Raw genomic sequence first — 23,968 nt, forward strand, 5'->3', positions numbered from 1 at the left:
ATATTCTCTATTCAACGGTTGAGAAATTTCAAATAAGGCTGGGTCTCAGAAGAATTGCATAAATAATTAGTGAATGTGCAGGATGTCTGCAGGCGTGATACAGGCCTCATCCATTTTTTTTTATTATTTTTTTTTATATTTTTATTATTTGGTGTAGGCCTCACTTCATACTGCAGGAATAAAAGCATTATGTGATAAAGATAAATTAGTCATGCTAAGATCTTCTAATCGCTATGTAACATCTTGCCAGGAAAAATATATAATCAAGTGACTCACAAACCACCGCAATATAAAACAGATCAGAATAGCTTGTGCTTTGGAGGTTAGACCATTTAAAATGATTAATTGATCTGATTATTGAGGTTCTGTAACATTCTGGTTACATCAGGGTGTATCAGGGTGCTGCTGATAAAGTCTTATAGAACCAAGCATTAAACCAATATCAAAATAAATATAAAGGGCCTTTATGGTACAGCTGAGACCCACCAGGAAGGCCATTAACAAGCGTCCCATTAATTTCCCTATCTCTATTCATGCTTGTTCTCTATCCTTCCCCATAATCTGTCCTTTCTATGTCTATTTCATCCTCAGATAATGAAAATGGTCAGACAAACCTCTTATTTTGCTGTCAGTTTAAACATATTTCCGTACTTCATTATTCTAAAAAAAAAAAAGTAAGACAAAAAAAACAATTTCTGAATTTGAGACTTTCTTTAGAAATATTTTTAAAAATAAAAGACATTGACATTATTCTATTTTTTATTTTGTGTTTTGTCTATTTTTCTATTTTATGGTTTGTTTTTTTATAAACTCTTAATTTTCATTTAGTACAAGTAATATAAGACCAATGATATATACAGGGAAAATATAAACACACTATATTTTTATTTCATTTTTTTATCTTTTTTAATTCAATGAAATTTATTATTTATTTTCATTGTCAATATTCTTGTCATTTTATATTGTATGTAATTTAGGTAACTTAAATCCAAGATATACAATTTTATATTGAATGCATTCCATATTATACAGAATAATAAATGTTATTATTCCTCTGAGCCAGCCACAAGGATTTTCTATATTTAATTATGGAATATTATGATATGGCTACAATAACCTAGGAAACATGTTTTAAGTCCTAAGGGGATCGTGTTCCATATGATAGAGGTGATTGTGCAGAGAAGATCTAATTCAATCCTGTGATTTACTATTATATCTATGAGGGTGAGATTTGCCCCCTATATATACTGAAGTATATAAGTCAACTATTGTTGTGGTAATGATATTCCAAGTGTAATCGTTAGGTAGTGACCCATCTTTATTCAATTACATGGAATAAAAAATAAGAAAAAAATCAATACTGAATTTATTAAAACTTATTCCCTTTGACATATTACATATATTTTTTTTTTATTCCAGAGTTGGATACTAGTCCAAACATATTGTGTAATCAGGACCTATACATGTCTTTACTGATTTCGGGCTACTACTATTCTAATTAAAGTAACTAAGTAAAGGCAGTAACCCAAGGGTGAAAAGGAATAAGGCCCAGCTTATAAATCAATAGCCCTGCATCCTGCTTCATGGGAAGTGTTTTCTATAGACAAAAACAATCTACATATTATCTCACGGTCTGTATGGAAAAATCCTGCTTCTCTTTAATTCTGCAGTTGATCGTCGGTGGTTTAAAAGCCTGTTCACACAGGCAGAACGTGCATCAGAATGAACTGTAATAGATTGCCCCATGCGCATCGGCTGCCACTGTTCTTGACAGCAGAGTTCCTTTTTACTGAGACTGTTCTGCTACCAAGAACATTAAACTTTTGGGAAAAACAAAGTCAACAACGTCAAAGAATTTGCTTCCCCTACATTTGGAGGGCTTACGTAGGGCATGTCAACATTCAAAAAAGGCTTTACAGAGGTTGTCCCCTACTTTTACATTGATGGTCTATCCTTAGGATAAGTCATCAATGTCGATCGGCTGGGGTCCAACACCCCGCACCCCTGCCGATCAGTTGTTTTTGGTGCCGGCAGCAGACAGCCGGAAATGCTCAGTTCCAGAGCTGTTTCTTCTACTGATAGCGGCCGCAGCCATGTACTGCACATCTGCCTCCTATTGATCTGAATAGATGTGCAGTACCCAGCTGCTATCAGTAGACGGAGCAGCTCTGATACTGAGCATATCTGGCTGTCTACTGCCGCCGCCGCCACTGAGAACAGCTGATCGGGGTGCGGGGTGTCGGACCCCGGCAAATCTGACATTGATGACCTATCTTAAGGATAGGCCATCAATGTAAAAGTAGTAGACAACCTTTTAAAACACTCTTTGCATAAAATTCCTATTAATTTCAGTGGCAAAAACATGGCTTTAGTGCAGATGAATCTGTTTTGTCTAAAAAAAAAATTTAGAACATTTCAATTCTGAATGAATAAAGGCGGGAAAAATCTTCCCCTGCACCAAAAAATGATAAAAGCACCAAAAGCTTGTTTTTTTAACACTTTTTTAAGCCACAAAAAAATCTATATTACTAAGGATGTGTGATATTAAAAGGCATTTATCATCAAATTTTTGTTACTTCATAATGTAGGAAAAGAAACCCTGAGTGCTTTCCCTGAGTGATGATGTATCACTTAGTTTACTGAGAGCAGCACTTTTGACACAGAGTTTTTAGATATAGCATGTAGGAGAGCTCAGAAAGCTAAACCCACCCACACCACAGCCTTCTATGTACATTGTATAGTGACAGTGAGCTGCTTATCACAGGAGGAGGTGTGGGCAGTCTAGCAGGCGTGAGAGCAGCAGTTTGGGCAGTGATAATCTAATGGTGATTAAACACTCATTGTAAGTGAACAAGAGCACCCAGCCTAATAAGTGACACATCACTGAAATCTGTCTTTCAGACCCTATCTGCTGCTGTTTTCGGATGACATAGCAAAAACCTGCTGACAGATTTCCTTTAAGGCCAGGTTCAAATGTCACTGTTGAAAAACAGGCAAGGTGCGTAAGCAAATTACAGATGGGACAGGCTCCATGTGCATCTCTGTGTGCTTGTGCGAAAGCTGCACTCCAATGCATGAACTATTCAGGTTCATAAAATGAGTTGTGCATGCTTCGATTTTTTTCCACACTGTCCATTGGTGCTATATGTATATGGGCACAATAGCAATAACTGCAATAGCATAGCAAGTACTAACTGCATTCATGTAAAATTGTCTCAAGTGTTGAAATCAGAACTTATATTGTGAGTCCTATGAGAATATAGGCTGATTTGAGTGATTTTCTTTACAGTGCTATAGGATATGTTTGTGCAGTGGAAGTAACAGAAAAGAATTATATGCACTGTGTAGGTTCATGTAGAACCAAAGAGATGCATACTGCTACTTCCCCTGCGTGGAAGCAAAAGTTTGAGTTCTGCGAGTCATCAGTGCCAACAATTAATATATAACCAGACAAATGAAAGCTTGGGATGACCCAATTGACAACTGAGTGTATTCCTTACAGGCCCAGAGTTAGTATCTTTATCCAGATTTACTTAATAGCCCTAAGACTTTAAGTCATTTAAGCCTTCTTCAGAAAGATTTAAGGCCTAGCTTCGTTAAGCAGTGAAAAGTCCCACACATCCAGTCAATAGGCCGGCCTATGGGAGATGCTGAGATTTATTGCTGTTTACTACACTGGGGCTTATCTCTACTGTTAAAAGTTAGATTATAAATTCTTCACCGTAGAGATAATGGTCAATTGGTTACACAGTAAAGAGACAAACAGGACTACATGACTGGAGGAGCTGAAGGCCTGCACCACTCCAGACAGAGGCCTCCTTGTCATTTGAAGAAACAAACTTAGTATAAGAAATTATATAATGAAACTGATCGCTCCGCTTTGAATCTTTGCATTACATAATCGAAGGAATAATAGGGGAATTTCATTACATGGAGTTTTTAGGAGCATTGAAAGGTCCTTTATTACATAAACAGTAACGATGACTCATGTTGTAGGCTTATGTCATTTGTGCATTTCACGCTGTGATGACTAAGGGTACCTTCACACTTTAGCGATGCAGCAGCGATCCGACCACCGATCTGACCTGGTCAGGATCGCTGCTGCATCGCTACATGGTCGCTGGTGAGCTGTCAAAGAGGCAGATCTCACCAGCGACCAGTGACCAGCCCCCAGCCAGCAGCGACGTGCAAGCAACGCTGCGCTTGCACGGAGCCGGCGTCTCGAAGCTGCGGACATTGATAACTAATTTAAACACTTATTATGGTTACCCGATGTTTACTTTAGTTACCAGCTCACACCGCTTAGCTTAGCGTGTGCAGGGAGCAGGAGCCGGCACTGGCAGCGTGAGAGCTGCGGAGGCTGGTAACGAAGGTAAATATCGGGTAACCACCTTGGTTACCCGATGTTTACCTTGGTTACAGCTTACCGCAGCTGCCAGACGCCTGCTCCTGCTCCCTGCACATTCAGGATTGTTGCTCTCTCGCTGTCACACACAGCGATGTGTGCTTATCAGCGGGAGAGCAACAATAAAAAAACGAACCAGGGCTGTGTGTAACGAGCAGCGATCTCACAGCAGGGGCCAGATCGCTGCTCAGTGTCACACACAGCGAGATCGCTAATGAGGTCACAAAAAAACGTGACTCAGCAGCGATCTCAGTAGCGATCTCGCTGTGTGTGAAGTACCCCTAAATGGAAGACTCAGTAAATAGAACTCAGTGGCTCAATCCAATCAAGGGCAACATCTGCAAGGAGTTTGTATGTTCTCCCCATGTTTGTAAGGGTTTCCTCTAGGGTCTCTGTTTTCCTCCCACAGTCCAAAGACAAAGAGGAATGTAGTTTGTGAGCTCCAATGAGCATAAAGTCTATAAAGCGCTGTGGAATTAATGGTGACATATTAATAAGCATAATAAATAATACTAAAAAAATAGTAGAGAGAAGAGTCCACACTGTGTAATAGCTCAAGTTATGATAAATAAGATGATACAGAAACAAATTAACTTGGAAATATCAATTCTTGAGTTGTCCTTCCCCGCCGATTTAGCCTTTGCAGTTAGTGAGTGGTAGGAAAGTGTTCGGTAGGAATACTAGAAGGAACAAGGCGAAGACCAGCAACCCAATGGCTTGATACTATTAAGATAATGGCAGAGAAAACCCCAGTAGACTTATCAAGGCTTGCACAAGATCGATCTTCTGACAGAACGTTCATCCATCAAGTTACCATGGCTCGAGATCAAGCTGAAGGCTGTTAAATATCATTATTATTATTATTAGTAGTATTATTATTAGTATTATTAGTATTATTAATATTATTTATTATTATAGCGCCATTTATTCCATGGAGCTTTACAGGTGAAAACGGGTACACATAGTAGGGACAAGTATAATAGTACTAATAAAGCAAAGGGATCAATCCATGGTGGTCTAGAACAATTAAGAAGTTAAAAGGATATTCTCAAAATTAGAAATTATTACCTGTCCGTTGCATAGATCAGACATGGACTGTTGATCTTCAAGCTTATGGTGACTGCTTCAAATCAAAGAACAGCCATGAAAAAGATTTCTCAAGGAAAGAGAATCAGCATCACCCAGCTCATCAATAGTGGTCTCTCAGCTAAGAAAATTGCCAAACTGCATCATGTGAGTGCCACGGTAATTGTAAGAATACAAAATAATACAAAATAAAGTCCGTCCATCCATTCAAAAGCCAAGAAGTGGACGTTTAGGCAAAATCTCGAAGTCAACAAGTTGGCTTATTATAGTTTTATCAGTTCTGGCACAACAAATACAGCAGTGGATGGGTCATATGCTTATAATAGGGAAATCACAGAAGTCCATACAAGCACCGTGCGTAGCATGTTACAAAAGTCTAGAATGGTGGCCCAAAAAAAGGGGAATTCAATATCGTCTTATGAAGCGTCAGCTCGCGTTTTCGAAAAATGGATGATAGAAGATTGAAAATGGGTGATTTGGGCCAATGAGACAAAAGTAAATACACTAGGCTCAAGTGTGTGCAAATGGTTCTGGAAAAAACAAGGGAAAAAGGGGCATCACAGATAGAGAAATTAGAGGAACTGTCAAGTTCAGTGGAGGAAGGCCAAAGATACTTGCTAAGATTGATGGTGGTCTCAATGCTCAGCTATATGTGGAGCTATATGTGGGTATGCTACAAGACGAGTTACTTTGTACATTCGAAAACTATGGTTATGAAAAAGTCGACATCGTTTTCCAGCAAGATACTGAACCGAAACATCCTGTACATCGACATTGGAAAAGAAATGCTTCACTGCTAATGAAGTAGAGGTTCTGGATTTTCCCCACAGTTCCCAAATATACACCCATTTGAACACTTGGGGGTAGAGTTGAAGAAAAAGCTGACTGCCAGGACCCAACTACCCAACCACCATTTTCCCCCCCTAGAAAGACACGACACCGTTCTCTTATAAATTAAAATACTTTTATTTAAATTTTCCATTTTGGAGAGAGGCATGGAGAAAAAACCACTCTCATCTTTTGGCATAAAATTTGGTCGCAGCTTTTAACCAGGCATTACCTTGCCAACATCACGGGGTTCAGGTAAATGTACCGCCTTCCGGCCGTCCGGCGCGGGTATTTCACCACCACTTTTCCTACCCCTTCCGCTGCTGCGACTTAAACACCGTAAACTCAATCAAAATTGGAAAACAAAAAGGGAGGGAGGGTGGGAAACAGGTCCGGGTCCTGCAGCAGAGAGGCCGGAAGCTGGGCAGCACGGTGATATGTATCCAGGAGGCGGGGCTTAGGCCAGTCACACCACAGAAGGCGGGGGCGGCAGGTCAGTGTCTTTCCAGGGGGGAGACCTCTATTTAAACATGCATAGGGGCCAGCAGTCAGGGGGCAGCATCTCAAGTTTCTGGCTGCAGTGCCCCACAGACTGCCAGGACCCAACTACCACCATTTTCCCCCCCTAGAAAGACACGACAGCGTTCTCTTATAAATTAAAATACTTTTATTTGAATTTTCCATTTTGGAGAGAGGCATGGAGAAAAAAACCACTCTCATCTTTTGGCATAAAATTTGGTCGCAGCTTTTAACCAGGCATTACCTTGCCAACATCACGGGGTTCAGGTAAATGTACCGCCTTCCGGCCGTCCGGCGCGGGTATTTCACCACCACTTTTCCTACCCCTTCCGCCAAGGAGCAGCACAGCGCCAGCAAGCTGCGACCCCCCCCAAAAACTGAAATACCTGAGCCGTCCCAGGCATTTCCGCAACCACCATATCCATAACATCATCATTTGGGATGTACCCATCCAAGCTTAAGGACAGCCAAATATTGCCTTCCAGCTGGCGGTGCCAGACCAACAACCGTTTTTTTTTTGTTTTTTTTTTACACTTTATTAACAGCACAACTTGGGTAGGCCCTGATCGACCATGCGCCAGGAGAGATCCTTATCACATTCTTCCTTAGCTCCATGCCCCTTGGGCCAGAGGCTTACCTTCGACCGGATCGTTGTAACACTCCGAACTAAAACAGGGAAACTTGTACCTCTCTGACCAGATAAGGGTAAGAGGCCTAGCTAGACGGCCTTTGACCAGATACTTGAAGCCTATGTGTATCACCAAGTCGGTTGGAGAAAAGAGAGCTCACGCAATCTTGATCGCCTGATAGACCCACGGCTGAGCCAAGCTCCGGCAACCTCTCCAATTACATCCACTGTAAAGGGAACAAAGGACCGACCAACAAGGCGAAGATCCGCTCTCCTCGCAGCCAACATATATGGAAGTAACCTCGGATCCAGTCACTAGGCCGACTTGGATCTGAAAGGAAAAACACTGTCAGAACAGAGAATTCTCGTAACCATCAAACACCTCTTCTCTCCAAGGTGGTACTGGCAAAACCCTCAAACTTTTTTTTTTTTTTTTTTTTTTTTTTTATACATAAACAAAATCACAATCATGTCATTTTACATTAGCCCTGTACGCTGTTCTGAATCTTCTTACGTGTCTAAGAAAAACCCGATTTCAAAAACCAACTCAGTCCTGACGTCCCTCATAATGCATTTCCATTGCAGTCACCTAATCCCCTGAAACTGTGCTCATGTATGCTGGCCCCTAAAGCCTTGGAACACCCCAACTCTGGGAGAGTACGTACCGGGTACCACGTCTGGCAAACACCAAAATAACGAGGAACCGTCGCATTACCAACCAAAACCAGCCCACAAAATGGAGGACCAACTCCGTGACGCTAAAATGAAGGGCCGTCGTCGTGGGTAAAAACTGGTCCCATCACACCCGCTCGCCTAATAGACATAACCGACACCGTCGGGACACCCGCCGAGTGAGGGAAAAAAGATCCAAAATATCAATGTATAGATTTGCAATGGGGCGAACAATCCAAACCCCCCCCTTTTTTTTTTTTTTTTGAAACAATCTACGGCTAGAAAAGAATAGGCCTGCTGTGCTCCACTCGCTTACCATAATCATCCAACCCTTCAATACCTTACACCCCACAAGACCCTCATCGCTTCAGTACCGTTCCACAATTTAAAAATGGGAAGACCGACCTCGTAACAGGTTGCTTGCAACCGAAAATGGTGCACGTTCGCAGAATACTGCAGGGTGTGTATTACTAAAGGGTGGCTTGGAAAATCGTCACGCACATCAACCACCGGAGCAATACCCGCTGCATAACGTACCATAGAACCGTCAGGTCAATGCAAAATGGGGGCCCGGATCATAGGCCTAACTTCACCAAACACCCCACCATCTAGCTGAGAACTCCAAGCCTTGATCCTGCTGGTGGGTGGAGTTACCAAAATACCAGAGATTGGGATTGCAATAGGGTGAGCGATACTAACCCGGAAACCAGATGCCTGTTTTGCCTTCAACCCTGCGTTGACCCATAGGCATTCCAAGCCACAAAAAACCTAATCAGCCTGATTACTTATTTGAGAAGGGGGCTGTGGTTGGTTAAGGCTTTTTCCCACCGGCATCGTCGAACCACAGGTCATCCTACTATTTCCCAGTCCACCCCCCCCTTTTGTTTAGCTGGAACCTAAATAGGGGGAAAAGCGCAATCAAAGTTAGGTTACCGGACCATGCCCCCCGGGCCCAGCATAAGGAGCATTTTTTTTTTTTTTATAAATAACTATATAAACACTTTGTATTGTAAATAATCCCAAACAGCTGGCCCTGCGACGCCGGAAATACTCCATCTACAAATCTGTCTGTTCCTGCTCTTGAAACTATTATGGCATGGCACGGTGGCTCAGTGGCTAGCTGCAGCCCTGCAGCGCTGGGGTCCTGTGCCCAAATCCCGCCAAGGACACCATCCGCAAGGAGCCTGCACGTTCTCCCCGTGTCTGCGTGGGTCTCCTCCGGGCACTCTGGCCTCCTCCCACACCCCAATAAACATACAGGTAGGGGATCCAGACCGTAAGCCCCAATGGGGACAGCGTCCCCAATCCATGCAAAGCACACAAAACTAAAAGTCAGTTTATACTTTTTAGAATATTTATGTGGAAGTAATTGTCCAGAAAATATTAGTGGGCATAATTATTATGCGAATAGATAACATTGCCGGTTTTCCCATCTCACTTGTTTATTTTCGGTTCCTACGGTAAGGAAAACCAATTAAACATACGTAATTAACCAAAGAGGGAAAAATCTAGTAAAAAAGGCTGAAAATTACTTCTCTAAAAAAGAGAAGCAATTTTAGAAAAACAATCAAGCCATGCAACTGTACAGAAATATACTTCTCACATTTCGATAAAACTATCTGTGACCAATATAGATCCCTTCTTTCAATTACAGCATTAAATTAGGGTGTATAACAGGGGGGTTAGATCTCGTGATCCCATCGTATTGTCACTAATCTATAAATCACTTGAAGGGTCAGTTAACAGGTGGCAACAAGATTATTACCAGGAATGGAGGCCGCCTGTATTAAAATAGGTTGAAAAAGTAAGATATGTTTAATTTAGGAAAGACGTCTCAGAGGAGATCTCATTTGTACCTCTTCCGACAAGCCTACAAGCTGCCGTAACCCTCAGTCTGATACAGCACCGCACAATCAGCTCTACCCTCATCTACTGTATCCTCACCTATCCCTTGTAGACTGTGAGCCCTCGCGGGCAGGGTCCTCTCTCCTCCTGTACCAGTCTGTGCCTTGTATGGTTTATGATTATTATACTGGTACCTATTATGTAAACCCCTTTCACATGTAAAGCGCCATGAATTATATGGCGCTATAATAAATAATAATAATTTGTATAAATACCCGTGTGGTCAATATAAATAAACTGGCACCAGACTTAATCCTCCGAAATAGGGAAGGCTTCTTTACAGTTAGAGCAGGTAGATTGTGGAATGCTGTCTACAAGGGGTAGGAATGCCAGATACCATCACAGCTTTTACCAGAAAAGGGGGAGGGCGATTCCCTCAGCACCAATAACATTGTTTGTTATAAATAACTTAGTGACAACATGTAGAGCTGGGCGGGAAGCCTGTTACCTGTGACATCACGTTATCCTCCCTAGGGGCACTTATCCCACCCCGTACTCCCCATCAGGGTACTCACCTGGTGATTCAGGAAATAGCAGGCCCGACTCTGGATTTGCTCGTCAGATGCCAACTGCAACCCCGCTGTCCGGACCAAAGCACACTCAGATGCTCCTCATCCCCCCCATGGGACCTCACCAGAGCTGAGTCTGAAGAAGAAGGGGGGGGGGGAGGGAGCACCAATGTGACGACCACCCCCCTAGACGACTGGATCTAGCTCTACCCACGTAATGCCTGCTACGACGACGCTCACACCGATCCAAGGGTGAAGATGACAAACTCCGGACATGGTGGCTACCCATGCCATAGCTTGCTACTGTGGCCCCTGCACATGACTGTACATCGCGATGGTCGGCACCGCACCCACCGCCGCCATAACATGCTGAAACCCACTGTGTGACAACGGGGAGGGGCTGTTAACAGTCACCATTGTATAATGTCAAATGGGGTGTGTTTTGGCCTGGGAGGGGGCTTGGTGTAGGTGGGGTATCAGCAGGAGGGAAACATGCCACCTGCTGACTGTTGCTTCTTGCACAAGTTCACTACCCGCCCCCCTCAATTTGAACATTGAAGTCCTAACAGTATCCCTTAACCCGCCCGCTCACTGGGAGACCCACATGGTCCCTGGTTCATTCCCAGGCTAGCCCCCTTGGCATTCTGGGGCATACAAACGGAGGGGAGGGGAGGTTCAGTGTGTGTGGGATGGGGCGTTTTGAACTCTTGCAGGTTAGTGCCTGCATACTACATTCCCCACTACAGTGCCTCCAACCTGCGCTGTGACAGGGACTGCACTGAGTCTGCACTTCAATTAGGCTGTGTGCGTAATTCATGCGTCCTGCGTCCCCTGCACAGTCTATGGAGACTGTGCAGAGGCCGTGCGCACGTGGCATATTAGAACGCAGCGATTCGGCTGCTGTCCGAATCGCTGTGTTCTAAGAAGTGACATGTCACTTCTTCCGTGCGCTTTGCCGGCAGCTCCTGCTCTGTCTATGGCAGGAGCTGCAGGCAGAGCGCACGTTCTCTGCCGGCACCATGCGCCTCAGAACGGAGCTTTTCAGCTGCGCTCTGAAGCGCACCTTTTAGGTGCCGTGCAGAGCGCACACAGCCCTACCCTGCTCCTCCTCAGTACTGGCGGCGGTGGCTGGGCGGCGGGTGGGCGGGGCCAAAGACAAAGAGCGCGAAGCGCTCTTTTTCAAACTTAATGGTGGCTCAAGCTGACCGGCGGGCGGGTAGTTCCCTCAGAACGCCGCTCGCCGGCGCACATAGCTTGAGCCTCAGCAGGGAGGGAGCCGCTCACAACTAACAGCGCTGTGAGTAGGACGCTTCTCTCCCTGCTGATGGGGGTGACTGACAGCGAGCACAAAGCGGGCCGGCGGGCGGGTAGTTCCCTCAGAACGCCGCTCGCCGGCACATGTCGCTTGTGCCTCAGCAGGGAGGGAGCCGCTCACAGCTAAAGCACCGTGAGCAGGTCGCATCCCTCCCTGCTGATACCTCTCTTACCGCCTCCTGAAGCGGGTACACGCCACCGGCTGCCCAAACAGGTCCGGGTCCTGCAGCAGAGAGGCCGGAAGCTGGGCAGCACGGTGATATGTATCCAGGAGGCGGGGCTTAGGCCAGTCACACCACAGAAGGCGGGGGCGGCAGGTCAGTGTCTTTCCAGGGGGGAGACCTCTATTTAAACATGCATAGGGGCCAGCAGTCAGGGGGCAGCATCTCAAGTTTCTGGCTGCAGTGCCCCACAGTATAAATACCCGAGTTGACCAGTGTGTACCAACATTGGGAACATGTACAAGAGACCTGGGATTGAATTCCAATCTAGACATTCTTGAATCTGATCAAGAACATGCATAGAAGAATAAAAAAAAATACTAAAAAAATAACAAAATTAAAATTTAGATTTTATGAGCAAAGCAGTAACAATGCAGTGACATGACAAGAATCTGTATAACTAATCATATGCTAAATACTGCAAGTCAAATTTATTTACTAAATAGCCAAGATGACTGTTCATAAAATTATTGTAGTCTCAAGTTAAACGCTGTAGTGGATGGTGAGATATGGAGCTTGAAATTCAAAAGTTCAAAACATTGTTATTCTTTTGCTCGTCAGTGTAAATACGTCACAAGAACTATCATCAGTACTGGAATACAGCACCAGAATCACCATCAGTACATTAATTATTCACTAATACCAACATCAATACATGAGTGTAGCCCCCTATAGACAGTATGCTGCCCTACATATACAGTTTGATGCCCTATAGCCCAAAAAAGATAGTATGATGTGATCATAGCCGCCCATACCAGGTATGATTCCTCATAGCTCTACCTTGCACACTAAGATGCCCCATAGTCATCTATACACAGTATGATGCCCCACAGTTGCCTATACACAACAAGATGCCCCATAGCTTCCCATAGTATCCTGTCTTATCACTCCCCTTTATAGAGTATAATGGCACATAGCCCTCTTTAAACAATTTTGTGCCCCCATAGCACTCATACACAATATAATGCAACCTATAGACCCCCATATGCAGTATGATGGCCCCATAGTACATTACCCCACACAATATTTGATAGCACTACAGCCTCCCAACTATGTATTCCGAAAAAAGTCATAGAGCAAGGAGCTGATGGCTCTATGATCCACTGCAACTGTAAACAGTATCAGCATCCTGACAATGCAGATACTGTTAACTGTTTTGCGGACTGATGCAGCCCACTGCCAGATCTGCCCATCTGATGGAATTTGCCCAATGGCTAGTCCGGCCCTACTTCCAAAATGCAGCAATATGAGAGTCAACTTAGACTATCCCTTGAGAGTTAATTCACACCGCCGCCTGGGGCGAAATACGCATTTCACTTCTCAATAGAAGCAGGCATGTGCTCATCACACCCTAGTCAAACTCTAGCATAGATGATAATTAACTGGTCGGTGAGGACCTGACTAATAGGACCACACCAATTTTAAAAATGGAGCACAGAAATGCCTTGTTTGAATAAAGCAGTGGCCATGAATATACACCACCTCTCCATTCACTTTCTACAGTATTTCTGAAGAAAGCTAAGGCTAACGCATATGCAGGCAATACTCAATTGAAATGATGTATTTAAAAGCTGTGTTCTTTTATATAATGAAGGTCTCAGTGGTTAAATCTCAACTAATCACCCCAACCTGTGGATAGGTGATATTTTTCAATGTGTGGAATTCCTATGCCATGAATATCCATACAATTATGGAGCACTCAACCTTCTATCGAGTGGACGTGTGCCAGAATTGTGACCTTTTGCCGCATTTGGCACAACCACAACTACATGTTAGCATGACGTACCATGTAAGAACTTTTTTTAATGGTCAAAAGGTATGACAAAATGTTGATAATAAATTCACTTGCGGTCATCTGTCTATTGGACACTGACTGTATATGATAATAAACATCATAGAGGGGTACAGTATGTATCCACAAGTCTGAATGAAAAGGAGCAAGTACCTGCAATGGAGATGTATGAGTGAGCCTAGTGGATGGACTTGCACTTTAACTATTATTTTCTATATTGTCTACGTGTCTACTGTCTCAATACTGCACCAGCCGTATACTATGCATTTAAAACTGTACAAGAATCTGATGTAGTGAATATAAGGACGTAGTAATAATAATTATTTGGGTGTAGCAGTCAAGGTATGGTACAGCATATTGGTCTTGCGTATTTGAAATGTAAGTGCTGTTTATTAAATGGAAAAATACTCAAATTTTAGGGGTTTAGTGTTTTGTCAGCAGTAATAGTAAAGTCGGCAGCTTTGTTTCTCTCACAAATGCTCAAACAGAAAAACTGCTCTTTTCTAAAGCTCTGGTACACAGGGAGCATGGCACTCTTAAGAGCTGGTGCCAGGTAAGATGGCACTCTGTTTCACAAAAGTAAACTATGAACTTGGAATTATAAATCTGGTTATACACGCCAAATTAATGTTAGACAATTCAAATTATTTCAGTGGGACTGGCTTATTTAATTCCATCTGGTGCTGAATGGGTTAAGATTCCTCTCTATCCTGCTGTGATTAAACAGATAGTTGGAATCTCAGCTGCAGCCACTCCCTCCTGCAATAAATATCCAGTGTTCACTCCTCTTTATGCTGGATATAGTTCATTCTAAGCTGACCTGAGAAGGAGCTGTCTTTTAAAAAGCAGTGGTGATCTTTTCAGCTTATGCAGTGGAATCACTCCGTGGAGAAGAATTGGAGTTCTATGTTGAATCTGTTTCCCTTGTTTGTTTTTCATCCTCATGTTGTCTTTATAGTACTAGTTTTGCTTGCCTGCGCACTAGACAGGTCTAGTCCATGGTCAGCCAGGGCCTAAGCACGTGGTCGTGCATCTGGGAAAGGACCCATGTAGGAACGTTAAGGAGCTCAGGGATCAGCCACAGGTGAGTTCAGGTGGCGACCTGTCTCCCTATCATCTGGGCCTTCCTTTACATCTTCCTGGTGTATCCCACCTCTTGTGCTGCATACTGAGCAGTCATCGCTCCGGCAAGACACTAATGTCGCAGACATTTAGATATGACCCTATCTTCCCCATATACAGTTAGGTCCAGAAATATTTGGACAGTGACACAATTTTCGCGAGTTGGGCTCTGCATGCCACCACATTGGATTTGAAATGAAACCTCTACAACAGAATTCAAGTGCAGATTGTAACGTTTAATTTGAAGGTTTGAACAAAAATATCTGATAGAAATTGTAGGAATTGTACACATTTCTTTACAAACACTCCACATTTTAGGAGGTCAAAAGTAATTGGACAAATAAACCAAACCCCAAAAAAAATTTTTAGTTTCAATATTTTGTTGCGAATCCTTTGGAGGCAATCACTGCCTTAAGTCTGGAACCCATGGACATCACCAAACGCTGGGTTTCCTCCTTCTTAATGCTTTGCCAGGCCTTTACAGCCGCAGCCTTCAGGTCTTGCTTGTTTGTGGGTCTTTCCGTCTTAAGTCTGGATTTGAGCAAGTGAAATGCATGCTCAATTGGGTTAAGATCTGGTGATTGACTTGGCCATTGCAGAATGTTCCACTTTTTTGCACTCATGAACTCCTGGGTAGCTTTGGCTGTATGCTTGGGGTCATTGTCCATCTGTACTATGAAGCGCCGTCCAATCAACTTTGCGGCATTTGGCTGAATCTGGGCTGAAAGTATATCCCGGTACACTTCAGAATTCATCCGGCTACTCTTGTCTGCTTTTATGTCATCAATAAACACAAGTGACCCAGTGCCATTGAAAGCCATGCATGCCCATGCCATCACGTTGCCTCCACCAAGTTTTACAGAGGATGTGGTGTGCCTTGGATCATGTGCCGTTCCCTTTCTTCTCCAAACTTTTTTCTTCCCATCATTCTGGTACAGGTTGATCTTGGTCTCATCTGTCCATAGAATACTTTTCCAGAACTGAGCTGGCTTCATGAGGTGTTTTTCAGCAAATTTAACTCTGGCCTGTCTATTTTTGGAATTGATGAATGGTTTGCATCTAGATGTGAACCCTTTGTATTTACTTTCATGGAGTCTTCTCTTTACTGTTGACTTAGAGACAGATACACCTACTTCACTGAGAGTGTTCTGGACTTCAGTTGATGTTGTGAATGGGTTCTTCTTCACCAAAGAAAGTATGCGGCGATCATCCACCACTGTTGTCATCCGTGGACGCCCAGGCCTTTTTGAGTTCCCAAGCTCACCAGTCAATTCCTTTTTCCTCAGAATGTACCCGACTGTTGATTTTGCTACTCCAAGCATGTCTGCTATCTCTCTGATGGATTTTTTCTTTTTTTTCAGCCTCAGGATGTTCTGCTTCACCTCAATTGAGAGTTCCTTAGACCGCATGTTGTCTGGTCACAGCAACAGCTTCCAAATGCAAAACCACACACCTGTAATCAACCCCAGAAGACCTTTTAACTACTTCATTGATTACAGGTTAATGAGGGAGACGCCTTCAGAGTTAATTGCAGCCCTTAGAGTCCCTTGTCCAATTACTTTTGGTCCCTTGAAAAAGAGGAGGCTATGCATTACAGAGCTATGATTCCTAAACCCTTTCTCCGATTTGGATGTGAAAACTCTCATATTGCAGCTGGGAGTGTGCACTTCAGCCCATATTATATATATAATTGTATTTCTGAACATGTTTTTGTAAACAGCTAAAATAACAAAACTTGTGTCACTGTCCAAATATTTCTGGACCTAACTGTAATATATAAATCTAATCTCTTTAGCCAACTGATCATGAACCTCAACAAGATACCTACAGTTTAATAAGACTAGATTAGGGAAGATGGGGCCATATCTCAGGAACAGGGAGGTGCAGGAACAAAAAAGTGACAAGTCCTTTATAAGTCAATGTGATCTCAGAATTTGTCATGAAACAGGATAGGTATATTAGTTATGGTTCTGTAATGCCCTGGCAAAACCAGGTAGTCACAGATGACTGTACTCCCCACCAAGGGTACAGGAATCGCATCCTCCTTGGGAATTTACACCACACATCCCACACACAGGAACATCAGCCACAAAGCCTAGTCGCCCCCCCATAACAGCCAGGATACACCAATGGGCGGGACCAGGCAGATGGGAACACCCACCTAAGGGTCTTGAGGTGACAAGGGGTGGGAATCAGTCAGTTGGAGTTGCAGTTTGAGTTTGTTTGTGGAGTGTTGGAGTTGAAGTGGAGTTGGTAGCAGGAGCAGAAGTGCAGCATGGTGAGGGTTGGAGCCCTGGGACCACGGGAGAACGGGAGGACCTTGCTGCCCCCACATCACCGGTCCCGGATGTTGGCCCCGAGAGGCAGCGGCGGTGCCACCATCCCATCACCGCAACCCACAGGTGCCGTCACAGACAATCTCCCCTATAAATACCTCCCTTTTTCACTGTGTGTGAGGATGGGTGGTTGCACGAGCCCCCGGGTTTGGTCACCACTCGAGCCCAAGGCACGATCCCGGATCCGAGCGCCCCTCGAGTAGCCCCGGCTGCCGCAGCGGAGGCGGCACCCATCCGCGACAACACAAAACCTGGCATCACAAACAGGATTCTTACCCCAACAGTAGATGCCGTGCGCCTTGCTTTGGAATCCATGAAAAATTCCAAGGTCTTGAACTGCCGCCATCTTGCCCACCATGTTTGGCGCCAAAACAACAACAGCGTCATCTTCTTCCCCGAAAAAGTCGCAAAGCCGAAGCTCTGACCCCTAAGAACACGGGCGTAACCCGGTGACTCCAAAAGCAGGAAGTCGCAAAGGACAGTGGGTCTCGCGAGACTGCTATTGAAAACCAAGGGGGAGCGGCATGTAAACCGAGAAGATAAAGGGCCGAGACACCAGGACTTTGCCAAATCCCGTTCCTGGACATGCAAGCGGCAGGATGTCTCAGGGGTCCGACAACCAGCATGTGGAGAGGCTTGTTCCCGGGACTGCCGACTGGATTGAAGCGCAGACGGAGAAGATGTGTCGGAGAATCAAGGCCCAGGCACATTTCATCATGACGCGGTGGACCACCGAAATGAAGGGCCTGGCTGCAGTTGTCCGGGTGCGCAAGATGGAGATGGCCTAGGAGGAGCGAGTAAGCAGTAACTCATGGCCCTATGTTCCTCAGGAACCAGCCGTTTCGGCTGAGAGGTCCAGCCTGCCCCCATCCGCCATGTCGCCTCCCTCACCACCCGTGTCCACAGCTAGCACCCCAATCGGCCCGCTACCCCAAGTAACGGCAGCGGAACCCGTCTTGTCTAAAGAGGACCCAGCAATGGGGACCTCGGGTCTTACCGGCACTACTGAATCGGCACCCGTCTCGGCCCCGAGCCAGGCCGCAACCCCGATGACGTCATCCCCGGCCCCGGCAGTCCGCCCGGCCGCAACAGAGATGACAATGGCTCCGGCAGTCCGCCCGGCCGCAACGGAGATGACGACGGCTCCGGCAGTCCGCCTGGCCGCACCGGAGGTGGAACCCGACCGGAAGTCTGTCTAGTTCGCGGTGCCAGCCGCTCTCAGTAACCCCATCCCGGCTGTGGGTCAGCCGGCATGCACCTGCCGAGAGGAGGATCAGGCCACTGAGCGATTGGACCCACGGCAGAGAGAGAGTCTGGTTGTCGCCGGCGTCGAGGGAATCCATGTGGGCCTGGCTCCCGAGCAGGAGGCAGAGCATGGAACCCGTGCCCCATACTGGGAGCAGCAGCAACAACAGCTGCGAAGAGAGGTCGCTGCCCGAGAAAAATGAAAAGCGGATGTGCTTGCCCGCACTTATAAAGAAAAGGACAACCTGCGCCAAGCCACCTTCCGGGTCAGGGGCCCGACCTGCAGATGGCAGGTTTGCCTTTTTGACCTCCAGAAAGGGTGGGGGTTCATCTACGAGCCGGGACTGGAAGCCAAGATATTTGTGTCCCAGAGGGATGTAGCCCCGCATTTACCAAATGGACATCCAGACCGTAATCTGGAACCCGGGGACATGGTCAGCTACACCCGACACTGCGGAGAGCGAGGGTGGTTCGCCCTTGATGTGAAAAAATGGGTGGTAGTAAATGAAACCCCCTGCCTCGCCTCCCACCGTTTCTTATATGAAGATAAGAAGTGAGGTAGCGGTTCCCGGCTGCCTTTATTTACAGTTGTTATGAAAATTGTTTTACCCCCGTTTAATAGTTAAAATATGGACCATGGAGTCAGGACTGGCGACACCGCCCCAAAAACTTTCTTGGGTCATGTAAATAACCCCCCATCTACCTTCTTGTTACTCACTGCCAGGAGGCGGCACCCTCTGGAGAGGTCGGTTGGAGTAAGGGCCTGCGGTGGAGTCGGCCGAGGCCCTGTCATCACGGAAACCGGTGACTACCCTCCAGGCCAAAGGGTTCTGGTTCAAAGGACCCTTTGGGGTGTTACAGGGTGCGGAACTTTGACCCGGACACTGACAAAGACACCTACCAAAACCCAGGATGGTGTGACATCTGATAAGCGGTGGCACCAAAGGAGGGTATAGGTGTTTTGGGTGGCGGAAAAAAGGGTAGATGGTAACAGTTATGTAACGTTTAAGCAATGTGCCTCCCATAAAGGGAAGAAATGTTTTACATGTTTTAAATGTTGTTTTTACCTTTTTTTTCCTGTTCCTGAAAAAATAAATACCGGTGCCGGACAGCCCGCGGATGGGCTGTGTTTTATCAAGGAGGAGTGTGACACCCTGGCAAAACCAGGTAGTCACAGATGACCTCACCAAAGGTACAGGAATCGCATCCTCCTTGGGAATTTACACCACACATCCCACACACAGGAACATCAGCCACAAAGCCTAGTCGCCTTCCATGACTGCCAGGACACACCAGTGGGCGGGACTAGGTGGATGGGAATGCCCACCTAGGGGTCTTGAGGTGACAAGGGTTGGGACCCAGTCAGTTGGAGTTGCAGTTTGAGTTTGAGTCTGTGGAGTTTTGGAGTTGAAATGGAGTCGGTAGCAGGAGCAGAAGTGCAGCGTGGTCAGGGTTGGAGCCCTGGGACCACGGGAGAACCGACTAGGTGGCAGACGGCAGTGTAGGGCCACAGGTGACAGAGACCCATCACGGGAAACCTGAAGTGGACCGAGGCAGGGTTGTAGTCCGCCGGTACCGACGACGGAAATCCGGTCCGGAGGCCGTGCACGGACGGGGTACTTGGACACTAGGATGAGGCAAGCTTCAAGCCCCTTGCTAATTGACCAGCGGGACAAGGTACCAGGCCTTGTTCCCAAAGAGAGAAGCCCAGATAGAGCAGACCGGCAGCCCAAAGCGGGGGACAGGGTGTCCGCCAAGAACCCATTGAAGTCCCACGGGTCAGCGTCTGTGGGCAACAGCTCCCTCTGCGTCCAAAGCTGCAGGGGAGCGAATTTCTCCCATTCCAAGCGGGGTTAATCCATACACTAAAAGACATAAGTGCAGGAGGAAGGGCTCCTACTTTGTTAACCCGTGTGCGGGACCAGAACACCCCTCCAGAGGCAACCGGCATCCGGCCTTGGTTTACAGTATGAACTCTGTGTGGATTATTCATAATCGTGAATACACCGGTGTTACCCGGTCCACCCTGCCGACAACACCCCATCCCTGCTCCTTACCCACACCTGGGCCCCGGGACTACACCAAACCCCTACTCGTGGAGGGGAAACCACCTTGCTACCCCCAGATCACCGGTCCCGGACGTCGGCCCCAAGAGACAGCGGCGGTGCCACCATCCCATCACCGCAACCCACGGGTGGCGTCACAGACAATCTCCCCTGTAAATACCTCCCTTTTTTACTGTATGCAAAGACGGACGGTTGCACGAGCCCCTGGGTCCAGTCACCACTCGAGCCCAAGACACGATCCTGGATCCGATTGCCCTCGAGCAGCTCCAGCCACCGCAGCGGAGGCGGCACCCGTCCGCGAGAACACCATAAAAATATTTGATTATGGTAAAGACATATAGATGCCTACAGGAGAATCCCCTATTTGGGACACTCTTTTATAAGCTACAAAGTGACAAAAAATGTTGAAATAGATGGTGGAAGGCATCTTTCTCCAGCAATAACAGATGTGAAGGAAGTAATGGAGCTCTCAGCTAATCAACAGACCTGTATCCCTTCAATAGGACAGTTCACATGGTGAGACAATCCCATTAAAAAAAGGAAACCACGACAGTAATGTGGACAGATATTGAAGCTTTGTACACAGATGAGTTTATTATTATTATTATTATTATTATTATTATTTATGTTATGCTTTACTTACTATTTTATTTTAGACAAGATTAGATCCAAAAAAAGAATTTAAGCCTATCCCTATGGCACAAAATTATTTTTTTCACTGTTTTCGTAGCGAGTGCACCATACCTATTTATCATCATCAATATTAGAAACATGCATTCGGTATCTCCAAGAGCCCCATAGCATCCACCTGTTATATGTGTTATAAATGCCCTTGTTAGTAAGAAAGAAGCCATGGATATAAGACTTTGGCCCTATTTATAAAAAAAATCTAAAATGTCACCGGCTGATAATGCCATCTGATTTCTAGCACAATTTTCCATCCCTAATTAAAAAAAAAATACAATTATTTTGGAAAGTGAATTGTTAATGCATCAAAGCGCAGACTATCAATCATCCATATTTCTAATTGTCACACATCAGAATGTCAATTGAACCTTCCATCACTAACTACACCGGTGATCAATACATACAATGTGTCTATATAAGATATAAACAAGCTTTGGAGAATGAGTTCAAAGTCACAGCGTCATTAGTGGTGGTCTGCATCCCACACTCATTAGAAATAATCGATTGGACATATTGACTTCTATTCGTATGTATGATTTGAGAAAATTTACCAGCAATCCTACGTCGGCCTATTCAACCTCATCATAACATTCCAGTAAACACATTGCTATTAGTCATAGATCTCATGTTTGCAATTTTATTTTAAATTTATTGACAAAATTCACATCTAGATGATACAGAAGAAATAAGGGCAATCACCAAAAATACCGGGGTCCTCCAAGCCATGTCAGAAGCGAACACATCACTACTCGTCACTGTTAATGAACTGTAAAAAAGGAAAATATTCTCCGGAGTGCTCTTATTAAGCAAGATCAGAGTGATATTTGTGATATATCTTGAATGGAGCATTCACATCTTTTCAATGAGGAAAGAGGTGAATGATACTGCCAGACATGTCAGGCAGTGGCTTATCTCACCTGAAAGCAGAAGGAATAGGCATTATGGATGAGCGGACCCAGACTGTCCCCTGTCACTCGCACCCATAAAAGTCTATGGGTGTGAGAGAAACATTGGACTGCACTCGGATGACATTCAAGTGCATTCCATTATACATACAGGCTGTCAATGGAGGAGATGCGGGGATTAATCCCTCCCTCTCCTCTGCAGCTGTGCTCCTATCACAGAATCAGGTCACAGTCACTTGACACTCGGACGACGCTTGCAGCAGAGCCTGAGCCGAAAGTCGTTAGCATATCCCATCCTGTGTCGCCCAGGGAATGGGGTACTCAGTCCCGAGCGGCTTACTACTGGGGAATGTCACTTTGGTGGCCGTTGCCTGGTCTCGTGCCCTGGGTGCTTTTTAAATGGGAAGTATTTACAGGGGAGATTAAATTCATTAATGTGACGCCACCTGCGCATTGCAGTTAATATGGTGAAACCGCCGCTGCTGAGCTGGTTACCCCTAGGGCTGGTGGTGATGGCAGCTATGATGGTAGGCCCTTTGCAGGTAGGGCTGAGCTAGCGGATTTGTATAATGAAGACTTTTGTCTTTAATACAGAAGGCCACACCGTGGTTGAAGTTAACAGTCTCTACTCACTCTTGACCCTCGGACGACCGGTTCAGGTCCCTGTAAGTCCAGTGCCAGTTTGATGACTCTGTTGCTCTGTCCCCGGCACCCTTAATGTGCTTGGGTCCCCAGCTTGAAGTGGTTTGGGACCCAACTGTCCCTTTTTGTGGCAGTTACCTTGTCCGTACGGCGGGCAGTGTGGACCCTGTAGGGCTGGTCTGTGTCCCGAACCCTGATCCTTGCTTTACTGCAGGTGCCCCCACTTATCTGTGGGTCAGTGAGCTCCGTGAAGGTCCTCTCACTGTGCAAGTATTCCCAGGCCATCTAACACTGTTACCTGACCTAGGGCCCTGTGCCCCCATTGTCATTATTTACACGACCCAGCTCTCAGGCACCTCTTTCTCCTTCACTCTCTACTACTGTCTAACTAACTGTCCCCTCCCACCAGGCTGTCTAGAGTCTCTGGTCTGGCTCCGCCCTCTAGGTGGCCATCCCCTTGTGTTCGACTAGCCAATGACCCCTGGTGGGGAAAGGAAACTGGGATTTTGGTGTGTTTAGGTGTTACTGGCACTGGTGTTCCAGGTTCCTGGGGGTAGGCCCTGCATCCTGGTAAGGATGCAATACCTAGTAGTGCCCTGAGTGGCTCAGGGGCACTACAACCTGATGCTCTCTCATCGAATGCCATATGCAAGTGTAAAACTGCCTACAATATAGACAAGCATAGCACCTGTGAATGAAAGCAGTCAGCTGAAACACAGACACGCTGCCACTCAGTGTGGAAGTGCAGCTGACTGCAACCAATTACAGGTGCCAGTGGGTGGGAAAGCAGTACTTATTCCATGAAAGTTAATTAGCTGCTCCGGAAGTGAATGCACGAAATGGAAGCAGCTTGCTGTTATGACAGCTCTTCGGTAAGTACACTGCCCACGCTTCTATCTCCCTTTCTCTTCTACCAACAGTTTTAATCTCCGGTTTCTGATCCCTATAGACTTACTGTATATGGGTACCGGATTCTGTATCAGAACCGGATTAAAAAAATAGACCCACTGGTCCCGGTTTTCTGCGAGTCCGCTCATCTCTATTAGGCACTACATATCCAAGTGCACAATCCTTCTCTCCTCCAAT

This window comes from Anomaloglossus baeobatrachus, chromosome 3, assembly GCF_048569485.1.
Source record: "Anomaloglossus baeobatrachus isolate aAnoBae1 chromosome 3, aAnoBae1.hap1, whole genome shotgun sequence".
In the NCBI taxonomy this organism is placed as follows: Eukaryota; Metazoa; Chordata; class Amphibia; order Anura; family Aromobatidae; genus Anomaloglossus; species Anomaloglossus baeobatrachus.